The 7235-nt window shown below is 40.6% G+C and overlaps 1 pseudogene across 1 annotated transcript in view; it reads left to right on the forward strand.

The window, feature by feature from the left end:
• Nucleotides 1-3866, forward strand: part of LOC307167137 (mycocerosic acid synthase-like polyketide synthase) — a 56780-nt pseudogene extending 52914 nt beyond the window's left edge. Inside the window, exon 8 of the transcript in view lies at nt 871-3866. The product of the transcript in view is annotated as a mycocerosic acid synthase-like polyketide synthase (transcript). The remainder of the gene's footprint in view (nt 1-870) is intronic.
• Nucleotides 3867-7235: the final 3369 nt, after the last annotated feature.

The following is a 7235-nucleotide window of genomic DNA, read 5'->3' on the forward strand; positions in this document are numbered from 1 at the left end:
AGCCCATGTCCATCTGTACCCCTGTAGCCCATTTGTAACCCATATGGGCCCCAGATAAGAAGCCCCTTTTGATCCCATGTCCATCTGTACCCCTGTAGCCCATTTGTAACCCATATGGGCCCCAGATAAGAAGCCCCTTTTGATCCCATGTCCATCTGTACCCCTGTAGCCCATTTGTAACCCATATGGGCCCCAGATAAGAAGCCCCTTTTGAGCCCATGTCCATCTGTACCCCTGTAGCCCATTTGTAACCCATATGGGCCCCAGATAAGAAGCCCATTTTGAGCCCATGTCCACTCTGTACCCCTGTAGCCCATTTGTAACCCATATGGGCCCCAGATAAGAAGCCCCTTTTGATCCCATGTCCATCTGTACCCCTGTAGCCCATTTGTAACCCATATGGGCCCCAGATAAGAAGCCCCTTTTGAGCCCATGTCCATCTGTACCCCTGTAGCCCATTTGTAACCCATATGGGCCCCAGATAAGAAGCCCCTTTTGATCCCATGTCCATCTGTACCCCTGTAGCCCATTTGTAACCCATATGGGCCCCAGATAAGAAGCCCCTTTTGATCCCATGTCCATCTGTACCCCTGTAGCCCATTTGTAACCCATATGGGCCCCAGATAAGAAGCCCCTTTTGAGCCCATGTCCATCTGTACCCCTGTAGCCCATTTGTAACCCATATGGGCCCCAGATAAGAAGCCCCTTTTGAGCCCATGTCCACTCTGTACCCCTGTAGCCCATTTGTAACCCATATGGGCCCCAGATAAGAAGCCCATTTTGAGCCCATGCCCACTCTGTACCCCTGTCGCCCATTTGTAACCCATATGGGCCCCACATAAACGTGTTGGCTGGGGCATGACCTATCAGCAAGACCTCAATTTCCTGCACAAATAGAAAGCCTGACTGTTTTTGAACCATTGCAAGAGGAGATGGTTGTTTATCTGAGAGCAGTACATGTGGGAGAAGATGATTTTGACATTTGTGGCTGCTTAGCCAACAAACAGGGTAGGGTGTTAGTTGAACTCCGGCATGTGAAGATCAGATTGCTAGGAAGTCGTTCCCAAGTAGTCAAGGAGTACTTCTACCATAACAATTTCAGTATCATCTCTGAAGTTGCCAGATTTGATACACCAATTAAGGCATTGGTCTTTTCTGACCAGGTAGGAATTTCTGAAGCTTTGCAACAGTACTTGGACCCAACATCTAGATATGTGTCTTCTTCAAACAGTAACACACTGTTAGAATGCAGAGTGGAACTTTTTTTGTCAAAACTGAAAATTTCAAGTGTAAAGAAAAACTTCCAGGAAATGTTGTTCATGTGGAGTGATGCAGACCTATCCACTCTCGAATCAGAGAAGGTCTTGGACAGTATGGCAGGGTGTTGTGAGATTTTCAGAAAGATTGTTGGATATCTCAAGGCACTTAATTACCCAGGTGATATCCGAGTAATAACCTATAGGTGCTCTGAGACCTTAGTGGAGCACATAAACCCTGGGTTTGTTCTGTCAGGCATGATAAGAGCATGTGCAGCTGAGTTGCCAGAACTTTCCTTCCAGCTGATTGACATGAGCTCTGCCACTTCTGAAGACATCGAAGCTTTGGTTCAGGTCCTCAGGTCTTACCCCTGTCACAAATATCCAGAGCTAGTAGTGAAGGAGGGCAAAATTCTCAAACCTGAAATCATCCACACACCTTTGCCAACCATGGCAATCTCTTCAAGAAACATCCACATGTTGCAAAATGAAGACTTCATTTTGCAAACATCTGACCCATATATAATGACAAATCTCTCAGCAACAAATATGGATAATCATACTGAACTGAATCAAGGAAAACACATTGAGCTTCACCTCAGTAAAATCTGTGTTCATTCATCAGATTACTTTCCAGTCAGCATTTCTGACCTGAATTATGGCCAGACATTGTATTGGAACAAGCACACAACTGAAAACCATAAGCTCTTAGCCCTTGACTTTAGTGGCACTGTCACATCTGTGGGTAAAGATGTCAGCAAATTTAAAGTTGGTGATCATGTTGTGTCTTGTTACCCTGTGGCTGCCACATCTAAAGTAATTCTTCCAGCAGCTGTTTGCTGCAAATCAAAAAGGGTTTCATTCCTGAATGACGTGCCTTGTGTCTCCTTTATGGTACTGGCTTGGGAGATCTTGCATGAGGCTTTACCCAAGGCTAAACAGCAAAGGAAACTGGGTATTTTCTCCACTGTTCCTGACTCAGCTTTGATGATTGTCTTAATTGCAATTGCAAACAGATCCGGTTGGAATGTCAGAGTGAGCACACAGGCTGATCAGCTGTCTTGTGATTTTAGTGAGGTTGTGGGAGCTGTTCTTCTACCTCCTTATAATGTAAAAACCGTTGAAATAGCAAGCAGTGTTAGAGGCATCAAAGACATTGTGTTTGTCTGTGACAACCAGGCAGATTTCCCATTGAACTTAAAAACATTCAGTACAAATGAGGAGGTCTACTTCCATGTCCTTTTCATGTCGCAAATAATGCAGAAAGGGTCTCTGCAGACACAAATGCCACAAATCTACCGTTGGCTGAAATCCTTGGATTTGGACAGAAAGTTATTGTCTTTAGACGCAACAGCTGTTCAAAGAGTGAAATCTCAAGACAACATTGATCTTATGTCTGTAAAAGAATCTGAATCATACTTCAGATGCCAGATCCTACCCATTATAGTCCTGAATAGTGAAGCCAAAAACCAGCTGTCTGACATTCCAGTAATGCCCAAACACAGTCTATTCCAGAAAAATTCAGTCTATATTGTCACAGGTGGTTTAACTGGGTTGGGCTTTGAGACAGTAAAGTTCATTGCTCAGAAAGGAGGAGGGAACATTGCCATTCTGTCTAGGAGTAATCCAAACCCTCAGATGCAACAAGAGTTAAGTCAGGTCAGTAGCCATTGGGGTTCTGTCATTAAATCTCTGCCCTGTGATGTTTCAGTTTCTGAGCAAGTGGACCAGACAATTGTTAACATTGGAAAACTATTTCCATCCAGTCCCATCAAAGGGGTATTTCACAGTGCAGTTGTCCTGCATGATGGGCTGATTGAACGCCTTGACAAATCTCTTTATGAGAAAGTCATGAGGCCAAAAGTAAATGGAGTGATTAACCTTCACCGTGCTACCATACAGTGCAATCTGGATTACTTTGTGTGTTATTCCTCCATCGCTGCCTTCATTGGCAATGCCTCACAAACTAATTATGCTGCGGCTAATACATTCATGGACACTTTCTGTCAGTATCGCAGAAACATTGGGCTTTCTGGACAGTCCATTAATTGGGGGGCTTTGAATCTTGGCCTTCTTCTGAACAAAGTCCATTTCCAAAGATTTCTGGAGGCAAAGGGAATCATGCTTTTGGAGATTCCAGAAATCCATGAAAGTCTTGAGCAGTGCCTCTTGATCAACAAACCTCAACAGGTTGTATGCAGATTCAATTTTAAAAACAGCTGGAAAAACATCCTCAGTCAGAACAAATCACTGAATGTACGCTTGTTCAAAATAGCACAGGAAGCCATCATTAAAGCTGGAGTGGTCATATCTAGAACTGAACAACCCATGACATCATCCTCACCACGTGATTATCTGAGGTTCATGATTAGTGAAACGACTGGTGTTGAGATGGACGAGCTGAATGATGATGTTCATCTTTTCGATTTAGGTATTGATTCAATGTTAGCCATGACTCTGCAGAATGTTCTCTTCAATGATAGAGGTGTGAATGTCTCTCTAGTGACTCTGCTGGATCCAAATAGCACACTGGAAACTCTCACTAAAATCCTGGAGAACTGTGTTGACGAATATCAGAGTGAAGATGAGAGCAATTCCACATACTTATAATGGTGATTTGTATTTCTCCACAGCAGTCCTTTTGAAGCCTCAAAACAAATAATATTGTTTTAGGAAATTCATGAACTTTTGAAGTGAAATGGGTGTATAGTATGTTTTGTACTACTGTACTTGATTAAACAATCCACCTTTCTGAATAAGGTATTTAGCAGATTTTCCAATATTACAACTACATTTCACCAAACGCTGTTGTTTCTGGGTGGCATATTTCAGGATTCCTGCATCCTCTGTATCAACAGTAGGCCTGCATATCATTATGATAAATTAGGTTATGCAGAAAATTCTGACTGTGGACTTAACATTGTTCATCTTTGTTTTACACTATAAAAATTGATAACCTGAAATTGTTACTGTAAGGAGCTATTTTTATCTGATTCAATCCAAAATAATTTGTTTTGCTCGTATATACCGGTATATTTTTTGTTTTTGTTAGGTTGATTCAGTGATGTTAAATAATATATTTGACTTGAATTAATTTAGATAGATTTTGCAGTGTAATTTATGTTTTGTTCATCAGGTCACACTAGGTATAAATGAGAAACAAATTTCTTCTAGAGAGGTTTCTGTGTCTATTTTACTGTACTTGAAACCTTACCTGTTTGTGTGGCACATACTGACATGCTTGTTCTTTTTTCAGCATATTGAGACAATCTATTATTCTGACTAAAGAAATCATGATGAAGGCATTTTTAAGTTTGGTCTGAGGTAACAACAAAGACTAAATTAAGTTGTATGAAAATTATTTTCAATTAATGAAGATATCTAATAGTATCAGTAAAAGTTGTTTTATTTCCAAAAGGCATTATTGTTTGTATTCTGAACAATTTTTAAAATATTAATAATGGTATGCTTGCACTTCCTGCATAGTTTTAGGCTTTCTGGGGTAATTAGTAGCATCATGTTCATATTTTACAAAGAAAATGTTGAAATAAAATGAGATGTCAATATGGTATGATCCTTTATCAGTAAGACTTCAATGAAAGCAGTAAGGAATGTCATAGAAATTTGCCTATTTCAACTTTGCAAGATATATTTGAGGAAGAGGTGGTTTTGCCCGATAGGCCTTTCATAAGATGAATGATAAAATAAAGAACAGTAAAGTATATGTATCCAACAACCCTGTTACTCAAATCTCTGCAAAATAAAGAAACAAAATGAAAAAAGTCGGTAAGACTTTCTATGAAGCTTGTATTTATAATGCATTATACGGGTACTCTTAATGCATTACAATATTATATATTGCCTTATAACAATCTTTGAATATGTTGTATCATCTGATATATAATAACAAGAATTACAATACATTATAGTACTTGCCTATTTGTGGTTATAACTTTTAAGAGTACAATGCATATTACACCAGATGAAGGGGGGGGGGGGGTGACACACATGCATTATATTGCATTGCATATAATGTGTGCTAATAACGAATCACTTATTCTAAAAAGAATATCAAGTTTAAGTTAGACGAACCCGACATATTGGGCTGTGTTAACAGTAAAACATCCGTCATTTAACGAATTTTAAAAACACGGATGGATAATACTAAATAAATAAAACTTAGCCCATCAATTTTCATTTTACAATTATCTTCTCTATCTGTGCACGCGCGTCCGTGCTTGTGAGAGAGAGCTCGCGCAGCACTGATACTACGATTGTTTTTAATCCATAAGTAACTAACGCGCTAGTTTTCATACAAAATAAATATGTAACATAATTAGGTACTTTAGTTATTATTAACACAATAACGTAACACATGAAGGCTACGTTTCTCAACACTGCGAATGAATAAATAAATGCCTGTTTCTCCAGACTCGCGCTTAAAGGGGTCATATAATGGTACATGCACTTTTACAAGTTGATTGTACTGAAATGTGTGTTGGCAGTGCCTGTACACAACCATCATATAATGATAAAAATCCATCCAGTGGTCTTTTTTTAATCTCCTTATATGTTTTCCCCCATCTCAAATCGAGGCGTCTGACCGTGTGACGTCACACGGTCGGACGCCCCTCCCACGATTGTTAACTGACAGCGTCGTTTCAACACAGACCCGCCCTGAGCGAGCTGTCATCATAGTCCGCCATTGTTGATACTGGAGCTCTGTCTATGAGCAGAATGGCGTCTAAGCGATTGTGGTGTTCTGTTCTTGGGTGTAATAAGGAACACATCCTTAACGTTTAGAGGTTCTCTATTGAGATCGCTGATCGATTGCTCCTGTCTGCCTCGCTGCCTGCTGTGAGTGTGTTTGTTAGCTTCGGTGCTGTAAGCTCCGTCTTAGCCTTGTATTTCTTTGTTTTGAACCATCATTTACTACCATTTCTAGTTGTTTATACTACTACATTTTACCCAACATCTCAGATTAAACTGACATCGCTAGCTTCTGTTATTAGTACTACTAGCACAAAACGCTAGTAATTCGCTAGCCTGTTAACGCGCCACCCGTGCGCTCAGCTATTTTTATTTATTTATTTTTCTCTCGCGCGTCCGCGCCTTTGAGTTCATAAAAGCTCAGGTGAGTAAGAATCAGTCAACAAACACGGTGAGTAATGTCTTGTCCTGTTATTGTCACCTGCACTTCATGTCACATGTTTAGCATAGCCTTCTCTGTCGACAATATAGGATTTATATGTGATAAATGTAAGGAGACAGTTAGGTTGACAGAGAAGATTTCAGAATTAGAAACACGCATCCAAACTTTAATTGAGGATAGTAAGAGTGCTAGTGCTTTAGATGTTTTGTATGCGCATAGCATAGTGAACTCTTTACATGAGTCGGTTCCGGCTGAAGTAGAGCCCGTGCAGCCGGGCAAATGGGTGACAGTGAGGGATCGCTCTAGTCGCGGATCTAAAAACCACTCTTCCGTTCCGATTACCATAACAAATCGATTTGCCCCGCTCAGTGAAACACCCACTGAGAATGATTGTGCCCTAATTATTGGCGATTCTATTACACGGAACGTGAAAATAGAGACACCAACCACCATAGTCACATGTTTGCCGGGAGCCAGAGCGCCTGACATCAAAGCAAATTTAAAAGTGCTGGCTAATGCTAATCGTAAATTCTCTGAGATCATTATTCATGTCGGCACTAATGATGTTCGACTCCGCCAGTCGGAGATCACCAAAATTAATATTAAAGAGGTGTGTGAACTTGCAAGTACGATGTCAAGGACTGTAATTTGCTCTGGCCCCCTTCCTGTTCGCTGGAGTGATGAGATAGTTAGTAGATTGTGTTCGCTTAACGGTTGGCTGTCTCGGTGGTGTCCGCAACATAATATAGAATTCATAGACAATTGGAAAAGTTTTTGGGGCAAACCTGACCTGTTGAAAAGAGATGGTATTCATCCCTCCTGGGATG

This window comes from Squalius cephalus, assembly GCF_949319135.1.
Source record: "Squalius cephalus genome assembly, chromosome: 11".
NCBI classification, from domain to species: Eukaryota; Metazoa; Chordata; class Actinopteri; order Cypriniformes; family Leuciscidae; genus Squalius; species Squalius cephalus.